The 16,596-nt window shown below is 40.1% G+C and overlaps 1 protein-coding gene across 4 annotated transcripts in view; it reads right to left on the bottom strand.

Annotated features, from left to right (window-relative positions):
* The window catches only part of KIAA1549 (KIAA1549 ortholog), a 141,718-nt gene that overhangs the window by 73,976 nt on the left and 51,146 nt on the right, over positions 1–16,596 (bottom strand). The gene's annotated exons all lie outside the window — the stretch shown is intronic.

Raw genomic sequence — 16,596 nt, 5'->3', positions numbered from 1 at the left:
TTCTTAATATTAAGGTCACTAGAAGATCTACTCTGTTTCATAGACCAGATCCTCCTTCTCATATCAGAAATGAGTGACAGCAGAGATGAGGAGGGGTTCCCTTTTTTATAAGGCAAATGTATCAACAGGAAGAATTTGCTAAGATGTTGTGACATGTTTGTAACATGTTATTTTTATAATGTCCACCATTCATCTGAAGTCTGGCCTGTTAGCAGTCACTGACTAACTGCTTCATTACACACTTGCTATGTTTACTCACAGCCCTCTGTAGGATTGCTCTCTTTATAGGCCACCTGTAATAAAGCTTTCACTCCTTTAGTTTGCAGAGCTCAAGTAGTAATGGCCAGATTCAAACACAAAGGAGAAAAAGTTGAGAATTCACCACATATTTCAACAAACAAAATACTCTCCTCTCTCAAAAAGCATTCTTGGGTTACAGAGAAGATCTGTATATAAGCTTTCCCAAGAACAGATGAGTTTGGCAGAGAAAAGGCTGATTACTTGCCTGAAATGTTGAGACTGGATTAATAGCATTCAGAGCTGAATTATTAAAGGAAATCACAGAAAACTGCAGCAGAATAGTTTTCAAGGGTACACAGAAAGCATTCATCTTTAAGTTATCTATTATGCATGATCACCCTATTTTCACATGGGAGTGTCCAGGCAGTGCTGCTGGAATCCACTAGCAACATCCATTAACAAGGCTGGAGGGGCAGGAATCACATCCAGTTAAACCACCAAGGACCAGTTTAAAGTAAAAACAAGCATACACATTACAAAGCTCTGGACAACTGATACAGTACACAGCTCAACTGCAACTACAACTGTAACCCTTTAGAAGATGCCTTGAACTCTGTAACTCACAGAAAATCCTGCAGGAATAGCTCGCCTGTCTGTTTCCCAGGGTCTAACACCACTTTCCAGAGGTGATAAACTGCTGTACCTATCCCCTTCTCCCTGGTCTGTCTGCTGAACTCCTTGACACAACTTTTCAAGTGCTGACGCACTGACTTAATAAATTTTGAAGGTGCTGACATGAAAAGCACAACTAGGAGAGTTAATGCTTACCACTGATCACACCTAACTAAGTTAATGCTGGGATTATATCCTTTTTATTACAAACTCCATGCACAATGTTTTGTAGCATAACAGATACTATTCTCTCAAGCAGTCCCAATCCATTTTTTCCCTCCTCAAACTCACTGTAGGCATTACCAGCTTTATGATGCTTAGTTGGAGTATGATGATAAAATATGCTGCCTTACAATGCTCTCAGGTGAAGAACAAGAAGACAAGAAAAAACACTCTTGTAAAAGCTGTGTAAGACAAGTAAACAAGTCCATCCTCAACCTCTTCAACAGAGGTCACATGTTTGAACACGACACAGTGCAGAACAGTGCAGCCACCATGGAATAACAGCTTTCACAAGGAGTTAACATGAGTACAAAGACAAAGCAGCTTCCAAGAAGCACAGAACCAAAATGTACCGTGACACAGCTCTGCTAGCTGACCAAAAGTTGCCCAACTTTTTTTTCATTGCTAGAAGCCTCCCTGGTCTCATTCTTTTCTTTGACTTAGGCTTCCAACCTTTACTTTTCTCTTTGTGACATTTTGAGTAAGCAGGGAGTTACTAAAGGAAGACTTACAAGGCTATGAAGCAAACATTGTCAAAATGAATCACTTCTCTCCCTATATGCATGTGCATTTCCTTTTAGGCAGCCCTGTAAAATCCTGCCCAGCTTGGTACTTTGGACACCTAACCCTTGCTTACAGTGAATTCCATGTTGCAGACAAACATGGTAACAGAGAAGGTTACTCCTTGTTCACCACAGCTTCATGTTGTAAATCTCTGCAGCAGTACATAAGGCAGCTGTGACAGCTTCAATATAATGAGCATGGTGAATACAGCTGACAGTTAATAGGACCAGACAGAGCTGAATACTAATTAGTAACTGAACTTTTGATCAGGTATCTCCACAAATCTTTGACTCAAAGCTAGAGGTGATGCCACAAAAACAACTCTACTGCCTATCTATGCCTATGCTGCGCACCATCTTCCTTCACCCACACAGAGCCACTTTATTTATTAGTTCAGCTTGACTGGGGAGCTGGCACATGGCAAGATCCTGCTGGAAGTAAGTAAATGTCACAGAAAAGATGTTCTGAAGTGCATAACCCTAAGCTGTCCAACAGACATGTAGAACAGGCGAGGCTTTAAATTCTTTCTGACCTTAGAATATGGTTTTTAAATGTTTTGGATGGTCTGATAATATTTTTTCCTTGACTGACAAAGGAATAGTAAATAATTATTTAATCACAAATTTGTGCCTTGCCTCAATGTAAAGAATCTTACCACTGATGGCAGGAAGGAAAGAACACAACTTCTGAAATAAATGCTTCATTATTTGGAAGGAAAACATACAGTGTCTTGAAAAAGTTACAAGCTCTAAGACAAAGTAAGAGCACTGTTACCTAAAGTAAGTGGAAATGAGAAAAATTCACCTATGTATGCAGGATTTTGAAAAAACCCACCAGCAAGTTTACAAGTTGATGTTCCACCCTATTTACTTTGCTCAGTGTTTCAGGAGCAGGGAGCATTAGTGATACGCCATTAATAATACAAATTAGTGTTTTCTGTCAACTCCACAGAACAGCGCACCACTTGAATAGCGCTTGTCAGGACTGAGCGTGCCTCTCAGGGAGAGCAGATGGGACGCGTGGCAGATGTGTTTGGGAGCAGCCAGACAGCCCACAAAGAGGCAGGAAAAGCAAAGGAGAAAGGGAAGGAGGAGAAGGCACACCAAGGCATGACAATCAGCGCAGAGTGACCGCTCTGGCTGCGCCGTGGGACAAAGGAAGCAGACAGATTGCACATGTTCTGGTGCATCTCAATGCCACGGCTGCACAAAGCTATTGATGAATATCAACGCTGACTTGTTTGTTTGCACAGCTGTTACTGTCGGTGACGGTTCCCCGTTCCCGTTCAGATGGGCTCACATCAGACAAGCCAAACTCCACCAGGCTGATAACATTATGAAAAAGAATAGATATCTTAGGGAACAAAGCTGTGATCCCAAGCTACAGCAAAGGCGAGGAAAGGCAAGCACTAGTGGCAGGGGCCACAGGAGTCACAGATGGCACCGCTACAATGTCACAGCTCAGACAATGACATTGGGACATGGGAGGAGCAATAATATAGGAAATCTGCTGGTGGCCTTGGGGTGGCAAGCTCTCTGCTGCTCCTGCTGTCCCCCAAAACTAGCTGGCGTCACAAGTAATGAAACCAGTCACTGAACTGAGTGACCCCTGAAACTGCCAAATCTGAAATTACAGAAGCACAGCCGTGGCCCGCTAAGGCTGCTGCAGATGTGTGAATTTGGGAAGGACAGAAGTTTCTCATGACTACAGCAAAGGACTGCTACAGTCCACAGAGCTCTTTGGTGACAAAAATACCATGTCTGCACGCCAGAAAACTACACAAGTTCATAAACCTGAAACTAGACTAGTCATTTTTCTAGATAGCAATTAGAGGGATGCAGATTGCATCCTTCCTGTAGCTGCAGTGCTAGAAAGTAATGTCTGGTCTATAACCTGAAATAAAAGAAAGGATGTTTTAAATATATTTTTGTAATATATATGTATATATACATGTATATACACATAATACATACATACTTATATGCTTTTTTATATTCTTAATTTATAACAAATATACTTCCATGTATTTTTTAAATGGAGGATCCAGATGTAACCTCACCTCTGTCACTGATGCCTCACGTGACTTCGAAAAAGTTGCACTACTTTTTTGTTAAGATATGGCAAATGTACACTACCACAATTCTCAGTATTTACTAAAAAGTCAGTAATTTTCTATATTATCATGATATTAAATCACAGACAGGTACAAGCATGACAACAAACTAAGGAAATCTTTACTTGTAATAAAAATTAAACTTTAACAATAGAACCAGTAATTTTTGTTCTATTATTTTTGAGAAACTAAGTTATGAAAAATAAAGTTTGCAAACAACAGAAAGAGCCAGCAGACTAGCAGCAAAAGAGTTCAAAACACATATCACTTAAAAAAAAAAATCTTCAGCGTACTCACACAATGACCAACAAAATTAAATTTTAGTAGCTATGTTTTTAAGGCAAGGAGAAAAATTGCTCTTTTAGTGCTGCTGCCCGTTGTTCCAAACAGATGCATTTTAGGTAGAAAGGCAATCCAAATATTGGATTGCCTACATACATTCCAAATATTACAGTAAAATTCCTGACTAAATACATAACAGGAGCTCCCAAATCATTAAAATTAAAGCTATGAGCTCACTAGGAATATTCACCACTTGAAACATTTACCTGATTATGGGATGGAGCAGCATATCCCATTTAAGGGAAGCTTTTGATAACATATATTTTAACTTTTTCTTCAAGAAATGAGTAGTAGGAAATCGAATGCAGTGTAGGACTCAAGACCACCCAAGGGTAGAAAGAATGATAGAAGCAAATGTATCTTAAAAAATCGTAACTCTTCCTCCTACAGCTTAATACTTAATAACTTCCTAATTCATTTAACAGGATTTAGTACAGCTTCCATCAAAAGAGCTTGTATGCATTAGGTCATTGCAAAAAATTTATATAGTTCCCTTGTGTAAGCCTCTAACTAAATTCTTAGGTGTCTGGCTTGTAGGAAAATACCAGTCACAGAAGCATGTGCAGACGAAAAGCTGTCTGTTTTCTTCTCTGGGAGGCATTAAGCATGGATTGAGCAGTGACAATAATTACCCCTGGCACACAAAAGCCAGGGAGAGGAGGGGATGGGAGCCTGAACTGTCCCTCCCTTCCCAAGCTCCAGGTCACAGCTGCTCTGCGGGGCTCCCTGCAGATTTTGGAAGGTTCTGGTCCCTGGAGCATATGCTGCAACCCTGCCCAGTGCACCCTCAGAGCAGCAAGGGACACAAACCATACAAAGTCTCAACAGTTCGTTCTCAAAGATGTTGATTTTCTTACTGTAAAAGAATCCCTCATCATTTACCAGATGCTCACATGAATTTTAACTAATGAAGCTGCTTGTACCACCTGAAAGGCTAAAAGAAAGAGAAAGTAATGAAATTGAAAAATTATGCTGTCTCAGCCCTCTTTCACACTGCAACTGATGGAAAAATTTCATGACAGAAAAATCTGTATTATGAGGAAAGTAAGTGTTACTAGGAAGCAGCAGGCAAACTGAGTGCCTAGGTGCACACATGCTCACTTCTACATATTTCAGGTTTGAATACATAGCCAAAAAAGATCAGGAACATCCTAAAGTCATTCTTCACCCACATGCACAGCTGTGGTTCAGCTGCTGCCCAGGTGCAAGCAGACAAGAACCTTCCCCTGCTGCACAGCAAATAAGCAGAAACTTCCATCTCTGGAAGAGGAGAAAATGTGCACCATTGCACAAAAGGGCAAAGACAAACCCGTGCCTGCTGGCCAGCAGAGTTACGAATGCTTTGTAAAGAAAGAGGTTTAGAAGGCAGCCTAACTGCATTTCATACTCCAGTCAAAACATACACTATGAAATCCTCATGAACTCTTGCATCTGGCAGCCAATACCAATGAACCTGTAACAGCAGACACTGGTACTGACATTTTTTTCTTTCTCCAACATTAAATCCACCCTCAAAATTTCCTTTAGGACATTTGCTAGTAACCTTCATGTTAAAGACCTGTAGGCAGTCTGAGATTCCAACTTCCACTGCATGGCCAATGGAAGAGCTCAGGAGGAAACTTGTGATCTATGCTCTGATCCAGCAATCTTCCTAACATAGCCACTGCTGAAGCAGAACAGGACCCTGTATTAGTTTACAGTAAATGGTAGACTAAAACAAAAATAACCCACAGTTTCTCTTTATTTCAGACCACTGTAACACGTTCTGTTTTGCATGAAAGAGATCAAAAACTGTGCAACCCAAGGAAAGCTTTCTGTAACAGAAGGTAACAAGCAGACCACCAGATCAGGCACTAAGGGTGGGAAAACTTAGAGAGGAGAACGGAGTGAGCCACCCCACCATCCATTCCATAAACAAAAGCACAATGTGAGATCCACCTCCCAAACATTATTACAACCTTTGGAAAACCGTGACTCAGCTAAGAAGTGGGCTGGGAACAAAGCCCATGCACAGAAGAGTTTGCCACGCCTACACAACACCGGCAAACCCCAAGGATACAGAAATCCTCTCCTGTGGAACTGCATGAAGCTCTTACAGCACCAAGATGCCTCGAGCTGACAGTCCCTCTCTAGAACTCCTCTGAAGCAAATTAGCTGTGACAATTCACTCCCTTTTCAACTTCTCAGAGGGGAGAAAAGTAGATGTTTATGACACAGAAGCCTTCCATGGCCACTGTGCCCTCCCGCAGACCATCACCCACAGCTGAGGACAGCAGTGCCTTCGTGCAGAGCTCGGTGCTCCAACAGGACTGGCTCTGGCCATGCACACACAGGCACAGAAACCACACATCAAATCCTAGTTCAAAGTGTAGCTTTTGCTGGGAGCGTTCACGCTTTTTTTGGCACTTCGTTGTACATGACATCATTGTGTGGGAAGCCATATGCTAGAGATAAAGTACACACAAACTTGAATTGACTTTACAAATGTTAATTCTAAGAAAAACTCTCATCAGATCTGCTCATTAGGATAACCAGGTCACATTTTTAAAATGGAAAAGCTTTCCTTCCCCCACTTCCTTTTTTTTTTCTTTTCCTTTTTAATTGCTTTCTGCACAGCAACTTGATTTTTAGTCTCTAAGCAGCCGGTGTCAGTTTTCATCCAACTGAATGACTAGTGAAAAGCTTTATGTTTATACTCAACACTGCAGTGTCCACCAAAATGCAGATCCTGGAAGCTTTTGAGAAGATCAAATAAATTTATATTAGCCTCTTTTTTAGTGCAGATGACAGATCACTGAGTGGCATTTTGCACACAAGCAAAAAATACATCCTTAAAACAAAACAATTTTACTTCTTACACTGCATTATCACTATAAAATCTCTACAAGCAATGAAATGAGAGAGAGCCTGAAGACAAGAGTAACTGTCTAATTAAAGCAGATCATAGGCTGTATCCTAGAAACCCAGTTATCCATAGGGACTCTCTTCATTGACACATATCCTTAACTGTGCTCTGCTACCAACAGAGAAAAAATACTTTACTAAGCTTTAAGTTTCTCAGGTCAGCAGGCTCACTGCTCCAAAATCCTGTTACTTCAAGGAATAAATGGAAGTCCCAACCTGCAGCACCTAAAAGCAGCTCCTGTGAGAGGCTAATTCACAAGGCTTCCGCTGCAGACACAAAAGCACGATGAAAAATCTGAAGATGAGATTTTCAGCTGGCAGGGTACCATCACTCTGTATTGAACTCAGAACAACAACTTCATTGCTCCGGGGCCAGATCGCAACAATATGCCTGTACATGCTTAATTTTTCAAACAGTTGTATATGAATAAGCAAATAATACCAAAAATCTCCTGCACAGTCGGATATGAAGGCATTTAGTGGTACTCGCAGCGTGTATCACTTGGCAAATCAAGGCACATGAAAAAGAATCTGTCAACGCATTTTCACAGGAAAAGGAGATTTCAAAGAAAAGCTGGGAAAGAGAGCTGAACAGTCCCAGTTACCCCAGCCTTTGAGGCTGAAAATAAGCGTTTCACCAAAAGAGTGCTGAAAACATGGAAAGAAAAGGGACATTCAAAGAGATGGAACAGAAATTCAAGAAGTACTCATGTACATTTAAGTAGGGGCTACCTAAGCTTTTTCTTTACAATGTGCAATTGTTACTGACCTTGACCTCACTTGGAAAAAGAGAAATTAAAAAAAAAAAAAAATCCTACCCCGTAATAAATAGAGCAACTGCATAACACCAAAGATCAGACTTCTGTCATAATTCATACCCACAGAACTTCCAGAAGATCATTTCCTGGCAAAATTACTAGAAAGAAGGTAACAGAATTATTACTTCAAACAATAAGACCCATAAAAGAACTTAACCAAAACAAACAAACGAAAATGACCTTCTCTACAGGCTGTCAAGCTTCGGCATCCATGTACAACAGAGACAAATTCAGTGCAGATATCCTTATTAGAGATTCTGGAACTGCACTGGCTTTAAGAAAAATTATGTTATCAAGGATGTTCTCCTGTACAAGTATCTCAAGATCTAGCAACTAATTCTTGTCTTTTTGTTCTTTTCTCCTCAGCAACACACTCCAAAGATGACAAGTAAAGAAACTGCAGTCGCTCGTTTCTGAAGAGAAATGAAACTTGCCCAAAGCCTTTTCTTCCATGTCCTTAATGCAATCCAACATCACTCATCAGTGCTCTCAGAGCACTCTGCTGGAAACGCGTTATCCTGAGCTACTGCTGCCTAAGCTTCCCAGACCTGAGAACAACTTCATGACCAACACAAATGAGTTCAGCTCTGCCAGCTCCAGCCAGGTCAGACCCTCTTTTTCCAGCACAGAAGTTGGTGAAGCTGTGACACCACCAGTTATCAGACATACCTACTAAAACACCCAGGATTCTAAGGTGAGAATCTTCTACTTCTCAGAACTCTTATTTGCTTTAGCGTCGTGTGGCACCCCAAACTTAGCATAAAGGAGCTATGGATACTGCAGTCTCCAAGTCACGGCAGTAAGACTATCCTGTAATAAGAACTACAGTTTCTCCATGGCCTTAGAAAATTCATAGCCTCAGTTAACAATAGAAAAGAAAAAAAAAGAATAAACATTATGTTACTAGAGTAGCTGAAATAAACCATTAAAGGATCTGCTGGAGGAAACAGTGAATATACAGATAATCCAAAAAGAGAATCTAAGCATAGATTATATATTTCTTATGTACAGAAGAACCAGGAAGGTAACAAAACAACTGTCAAGAGAAGTTTATGGGAGTGGAAAGCATTTCACAGTCGTACTTTATGGGGCAGTCTGCTCACAGCATCTTTTACAGGAACAGTATCTCTTCAGGAATATCACAAAGTAAATTTTTCAAATTCATATATTAGGAAATACACCACAAAAACATCAATAAAAAGGGCAGGCAAGGAATCTCTTCTTACCAAAACTTAGCACACACCAGACAATTTAGAAACAATTTTGGGAAACAGATCCATTCATGTGCCTTTCTCAGGCAAGACTATCAGCAGAGCAACTGAAACACATTTCAGAACAACTGAGCATTAAAAAAACTAAGAAGCCACAGCACAGCTTGGAGAAGATGTTTGTGTTATAATTGTCATTTGTTAGAGGCATTCAAGGAAACGTATTTACCTTAAAGAAGCAAGGAGGAAAAAAGTGGGCAAGGCATCATTCACAGGTGGATAACACCAGCCAGACTGACACATTCAGAAGTAATCACTGCACACCTGTCACCTTGGCTGACAACGACTACTCAAGATCCTGTAGTACAGCACCATGGCTGGGAATTGCTACCAAGGCAAATGATGACACTGAAGAAATGATCCTTCTAAGTCCTTAACAGGACCTTTTCTGGCCCTTTAGCTCCCTAGGTCACCTCATCCCTCCACTTCTCTACTGCGCAAGACTGCCTAAGGTTCCAAATTCCCTCCATTACTGCTCAGTAAAGCTACAGATATGAGACAGTGAGGGTTGGAAATTGCAGCACACGTTGATCAAGGACAGGTCCACAGGCACCAATCCGTGTACCACACATGGCACTGGTAAAAAAAGTCTCTGCTGAAAAAAACTGGGCTAGGTTTAGAAGCTACTCAGGTGAATCTCACATCTGGTTAAAACCAGCCTCATTCCCACGCACACTGGAGAAAGCAACTGGGAAACAGGGCTGAGATGCACTCTGGCTGCTGTGTCTCCAAGACAAAGACGAGTAAAAAGAATAATACCCAGAACAGTAAGCATAGGTGTCACGAGAAGCATTCAGGATTCTCTTCAATTCACACCTTGGTATTTGTTTTGACACAATCTCATCCGCATTTTAGACAACACAGAAGTTTAAACTAGTGAAGTGTGATGAGTTCCTTCATTATGTGAGACACCTCAAGGCAGTACACAAAGTTTTTAGAAGCTGAAATACATACACCTTAGATTCCCAAGAAACTCAGAAAAACTGTGGGTTTTTTCTGCTTTTGATGTGGTCAACCTATCTAATTTAATCTATCTACTTAAAAAATATTGTCACATTGAACCTGGTGAAGTACCAAGTTCCTTTCATAGGAACACCTCAGGACAATACTAACTATGTTTAGAAGCTGAAACAGTCATCCATTGGATTCTAAACTGAATTTAGAATTTGGGGGTTGATGTCACAAATAGCTACAACCTTTCTACTTAAAAAATACCACTGCATTGAAACTGAGGCTGCTACTGTTCTCCACAAGGTACCACACATTTAAAGGATTTCCCTTCCCTTTCCAGAATTTTCCCAGAGGAAGGTAGTATATTCAGTTACACCTGTAATGAGACAGAGCTGTGGGAAACCAAAAGTTCAGTTTTACGAGAAATAATGACCTGAGTTTCAAGAATAAGAACACAACGTAGAGACGAGACTGATGCACATTTTACAATTTGAAAATAGATATAATTTTCCAAGATAAAGAACAGATCCCTTTCTGATCACAAATGGAGCTATTCTGCTTTACTGCACGCTCAGTACAATTTAAGATAATTGCAGGCTTCTTCTGTTGATTTTCCAAAAAAAACTGGCTTATCAGCACAATGTCTCCAAACATAAACGAAATGAAAATGAATGCACATATTATTACCTACTTCCACTTTTATCCAAGATAATGTTAAAATACACAGCATCACTGGATAAAGAAATAACGGCCATCTGATAATTTCCATAGTGTATCAGCCTTAAGAAACTTACTGCTCAGAAGAGTCCTACTTGAACCTGAAATGGGTTCAGAAAAAAAGGGGAATATACACTCATGTTCTCTAGTAAGTTATCAGCTCTTTGTGAGGGAGCATTTACAATGTACATAAATGCTCCCTCATACATCCCTCAGAAAGCTGGAAAATCCACACCTGCCTTAAAGGACAGAGGCTGCAAAAGGAAAGCACATCAAGTATAAACAAACATTTTCTTAAGAGCCAACCCCAGCTCCTGTACATTGGGATCCTTCTCCTTTCTTAGGTGGAAGGGCTACATTCAAGATCCTCACTGACGGATGATGCATTTTTTTCTAATAACCTAATCCCAAGAAGTAACATTACACATAATAACCAAATGCCCACACCTTAGAAACCACCAAAAGTGCTGAAACACCCAAAATCAAATTTCTTGAAGCAACTACTTCAAATACAGCTAAAAAAATAAAATTATCTCATGAGGAAATACTTTCCTATGGAGAAGAGCAGCCACTACCAATAAAGTCTTCTGTATGAAGCTGATTTCAATTATTCAAGTGGCTGTACCATGCATATGGCTTTTTTTTCCCCCTTACCAAAGCTTAGCTCTTCCCAAGTCACAATGTCTAGGTGTCCATTTTCAAAAAAGTCCAATGTTTATGGATCTCAGCACACACACTCTGTACTACTTTGGCCTGTACTGTCAAGCCAGCATAAAATTTTTATTTATGCTAAAGGAAATCAGGTCAGTCTTACACAAGTTATGAACTACAGTTTACTCTATTTCATTCCCTGTGCTTTCAATTTCCCCCACAACAAACAGCCACTTGGGAGCAGACATTTAGCCTAATCATCTCCCACTGCAATATTCCCAGTATCCCATGAATACTCTCTTGCTATAAACTGACCTAATATAGAGACTGGCACAAATACAGTTACCATAGACTTAAGATATAATTTCTCCACTCCCCGTATTAAAAAAAAAAAGTACTTCAGTGAGGGTTTTTTCCCCAAAGAATAATTAGAATAAATTGTTCTGAACACAGAGGGAAGTTTCTATATTCTTTTAAAGTGGACCAGATGGGGCTCAAAATGGTCTAAAGAAAAGACTCTGGAATACAGGTGCTTGGTTATCCTTTGCTTTTAACTGGACACAGCTATTCACACATCTGTCAAGTGCTGTTACCCTAACCTGGGGAAGTTTGCATGCAGAACTTCAACTACACAGAGAATTCAGTTCATTAACTAATACTGGACTGCCCAGGAAAGGATGTGGTACAGATAAAATCTGCTAATTAAATGAAAAGAGAAAAAGCACTGCAAGTATGATTGTTTAAGCTTTGCTTTCAAATGCATGATATTTAAACATTTCCATTTGCAATGATCTGAACCTCATTCAAAATTTGGAGTACAACTTTTCTTTTCTGTGCAGATTTTCTCCTGCAGAGTCAAGATTACATGGCAGCCACCACAGTGGGACAACTCAGCTTAGCAGTCCTAAGCCCCTGGAGTGCTTTAGGAAACAGTGCCTCTCATCCAGCTGACTGCACAAGGAAGGGATACAAACCCAAGTGGGTAGTCTCACGCTATGATACTAGAAAAGGAATTAAATGAGCTTTTTGTGTGACTTTGTCTAGTTTTAGATGCTGCACTTAAGGAAAAATATGGTCTAATTATAAATAATCCAAAGAAAAGCAGAAAAGTGGAGGGACAGTGGTGCTCCAATGAGGAAACAACTGGGATAAAATTGGGATTAATCATCCTAAAAGAAAAATTATTATAGTCTAAAGAGAAGGTGCAGAATAAAACATGCCAATTGTTTTCAAGCTTATGTAAACTTATAGAAAGGAGGAATAATCTCTTTTCCACATCTATGCTGGATAGCTCAGCAATTTAGTAATAGCCATGAGGATGTTTTCCAAAGGCCAGTCTGTATTGGAAAGGATTGCTCCAGATGATCCAGGAGCCTCCATCACTACAGGTCTTTAAGAACAGTTAAAAGAACCACATCAGGAATTATAATTTCAGCTAATTCTTGCTTTAAGACTTCTTTCAGACCTATTCCTGAACAGGCTGTACTTATGAACATCCAAACTTTCCTGCTACTTGAGAAAGGAACCTCTCCAGGATACATGAAATCAAAAATATTATTTTATATATAGTGAGATATATACATATATGGATGTGGATATATATCTATATATTTATATATATATTTATATTTATTTTTATATATTCACCATAAGTACACAGTTGCTAAGGAAAAGATAAACTAACACACTTCAAGGTACCCCGAGTGGGGATTTTAATTAGGGATTATAGGGAATTCCCTAATCCTAAGTGGCCATTAGTTGCCCATGGGTAGTAAGTAAAGTGCATAGAACTAGAAGAGCAACAGAACAATATGTTCTGTATTCAGCCGGATAAAAGCATATACAAACGACTTCACACCACTGAGAACTTGGCAGTGAAAGGGACCAGTGTTTGAAAGCAGTATTTGCAGGACTTAGTCACCACTTGTGCATCCTTTGTGGTGAATGTGTTATTTACAGCATCTCTGAACAACCACAGAAACTCATTATAGAAGCACAACTTGTCTAGCTGTGCTGTCAGGGACCTTTCTCAAGTGAGGCAAGCCTCCAAATGCTCTTTTTTGCCTTCCAGTGTTGCCCATTCCCTTTCAAAAGCCACACTGTTCAGTCCTTGATTACAACGGGAATAACAAGTCAAATGTTATGAAAGAGTCAAATAAACCAAGTAGCATTTCCACCTGTAAGCAAATCACAGCTGATGTTCAGCTCCCCAAAATTTGTTTCTGCATCTTCTTACAACGACGAGAAAGGTGAAAGAACTTATAAGAGTTTCTTAGTTATTACCACCAACATTTTAAAAGCATTCAGTACAAACCTCCATACAATTGTAAAGCCAAGAAAATCATCCCTATCACAAACATGCCACCCTTAACTTCATGAGGCCATTTCATCCCCTCCTTCCCTCCCCTGCTGCTTCCCACAATACCTACAACAAGGATGAAACCAAAGTACTGAAAAATGTATTTTGAGCTGCTTTGGACTCCTATAGCTAGCAAAGAATTTTCTTTAGCAGCCTAGGTTGTGGTTATCCTCAGCTGCACTCCCAAGACCTGCTTGGGCCTCCAAAACTACACACATTTTAACAACTAGTGCAGCCCTGCAAACAGAGATTAAGAGCACAGTAGGATAGTTCCTGCTGCTGTGGAATACCTCAAATTCCTATCACTTCTGACAAAAATGGTGTGAGATAAATTTCCAAGCATATACTACACACTGTACTGGAAGTCGTCCCACCCATGCTTATCCTTTATGATGCTTCCACCTGCAAAACTCAGATGAAAAATGGACACAGATAGTTACACTTCTTTGCTGAAGGGCTAAGGCTCTGCCACCCGCAGCAGTTGTGGTTATTTCAGCCTCAGTTGGGAAGGCAAGAGAAGCTGCTCTTTCTGTGCAAGTAAAACTGGAAGAAAATCTATGTATGCACTTCTTGCCCCAAGAGAGAGCTATTCTAACACTGCCATCCTAAGATCAAAGAAGTGTGGTTTGCCTACTCTAGTATAATACACTGACCCCCAACAGGCAGAACGGTTAAAAAGGGAACCCTTGGAGATGCTCCAAGGTATAGCAGGTGAAAGAGATTTTGCTCTTACTTGCTGGTTTGTGGCACCATGGCCCCAACAGAGACCCAGACTCCAGGCCTTGGCAATACCTGTTCCATGAAAACCAGCTTAATGAGAGATACTGATGTTGGTAGGAGTTTTGTCTCAGCCACAGTATCATACATTAAATTTATTCTGAACTGCTGAAATTAGACCCAAAAGATTTTTTTTCCTCTAGCTTCCTCTTCTCCGTCCTTGCAAAGTTAACCACCTGGCACCATTTCAGCTTGAGATGATCCTACATTTTATTCATTCACACACATACACATGTTCATTCTTTATTAATTAGGATTTGGAAAAAGCTAAAAGCACATGGCCACGTAAGCTTTCTACAGATTCAACAGTAACATCTGAGGTTATTTCCAGCAATATTTTCCATTCTGGCCCATCAGATCATTAAATCTTTAACCCACAAGTGGTTTTGCTTATTATTTCCTCAAAATGAATGACATTAAAAGACTGGAACACTCAGTACCAAGTTCAGCTGGGAGATGCAAGCAGTAAAGTTTCCATCCAAGAAAACTTTATTCAAAAAAAAAAAAATAGCCAGGTCTAGTACACATTTCAGTCAAACCACAACCTGCTTAATAAAGAAACAAAAACCACAGAGAAAAACAGCCATATTATCACAATATTTACAAAGCCAGAGTACCATTCATCTTCACAGGCAGCTATGTCACTAAAGCACCCATTCAGCTTCTAAAAAGCTTCCTTGAGATCCTCAAGGTCCAGGCACTCCCACTACCTTCTTCTTCATACGTGTTCAGAAGTCCCTGCTAACACTAGTTGTCAAAAAACCCCCTGAAAAATCACTTCCCCATATCTTGCAGGACTAACTCAAAAAAACAGTAACCACACTTTGTGGTCAAGGACCAGTTATCCTTTTAAGAGACAGGAGAAAAATATTGACACTCAGTGCACTACCTGCAGTTGCCAGTTCTAGTTTTAGCAGTTTCCATGCCAAGAGACATGGGATGTGGCTTCCTGTTTGCCAGGTCTCTGAAATGTCACATTATACAAACCAACATGAGGATGAAGGCAAATGGAAGGCATCTCATGCCTTGAAAATATGAACACTTAAAGGTCTTGAAAAAAGCAGGTGACGAGAACATTAAACATAAACATACATATATTAGCTCTAGTATATACATACACATAATACATCAATATCTGTATGTTCCAGGTCATTTCTAAGGGTCCTCCCTCTTACACAGCTGAGCTTAAAGCTGTGATCTTTCACCAATTCATAGCCTGAGACTCAGCTCTTATTTCAGGAACAAATTCTTCTGTCTTCACACAAGAGATCAAAGTACAGGGAATCACATAACACTCATAGCCAAACTCTGCTATGATTTTATGGAGACTTAAATCCTCATCTCCATCTCTCTTCTCCCTCCAATGCCCAATTTTCACTCAGCAACTTAAGTCAAGATGAAGATCTTAATATTCTTGTGAAGATTTATAAGATCCTGACCTGTAGTATTCACATTCTCTGAACAGAGAGAGAACTTAATTCTCTCTCCCAGGATTTTTCCTGGGGAAGGCAGCGAGAAGCTCAGAGAAGAAGAGAAAACAATTCTTATCTCTACTTGCTTCTCCTGTTGCTTGGCACATGTGGAAAGTGTTATGGAGATTGTTTACTGAGAGTGATTTGCTAAGTGGACACTTGTGAGGATTGTTTGGATTGATTGACCAAAAAGCTGTGTCGTGACTGTGGCCAGACAGTCACAGGTTTTTCTGTAGTATATTTTTAGTATAGCATCTCTTGAATATTGTATAGCATTCGTGCAATATAGTATAGCTTAATAAAGCAATTGTTCAGCCTTCTGAATCATGGAGTCAGAGCACATTATTCCCTGTGTCAGGGGCACCTGCATCGATACTGACCTACCTCTAAAAATTCTAAGGGCCTTTGGCATAGTAAGTGAAACGATCACCTTAAAAGACTACAAGGCTACAAGAAAACCAGCCAGCAGTAACAACTGAAGACATGTAAACAAAGCATGCTGCTCCTCCTGTCAGAATACAGCACT

The sequence above is a fragment of the Haemorhous mexicanus genome, chromosome 5 (genome assembly GCF_027477595.1).
Source record: "Haemorhous mexicanus isolate bHaeMex1 chromosome 5, bHaeMex1.pri, whole genome shotgun sequence".
NCBI lineage: Eukaryota > Metazoa > Chordata > Aves > Passeriformes > Fringillidae > Haemorhous > Haemorhous mexicanus.
The sequence above is the reverse complement of the archived record's forward strand: the minus strand, read 5'-3'. Positions and strand labels throughout refer to the sequence as shown.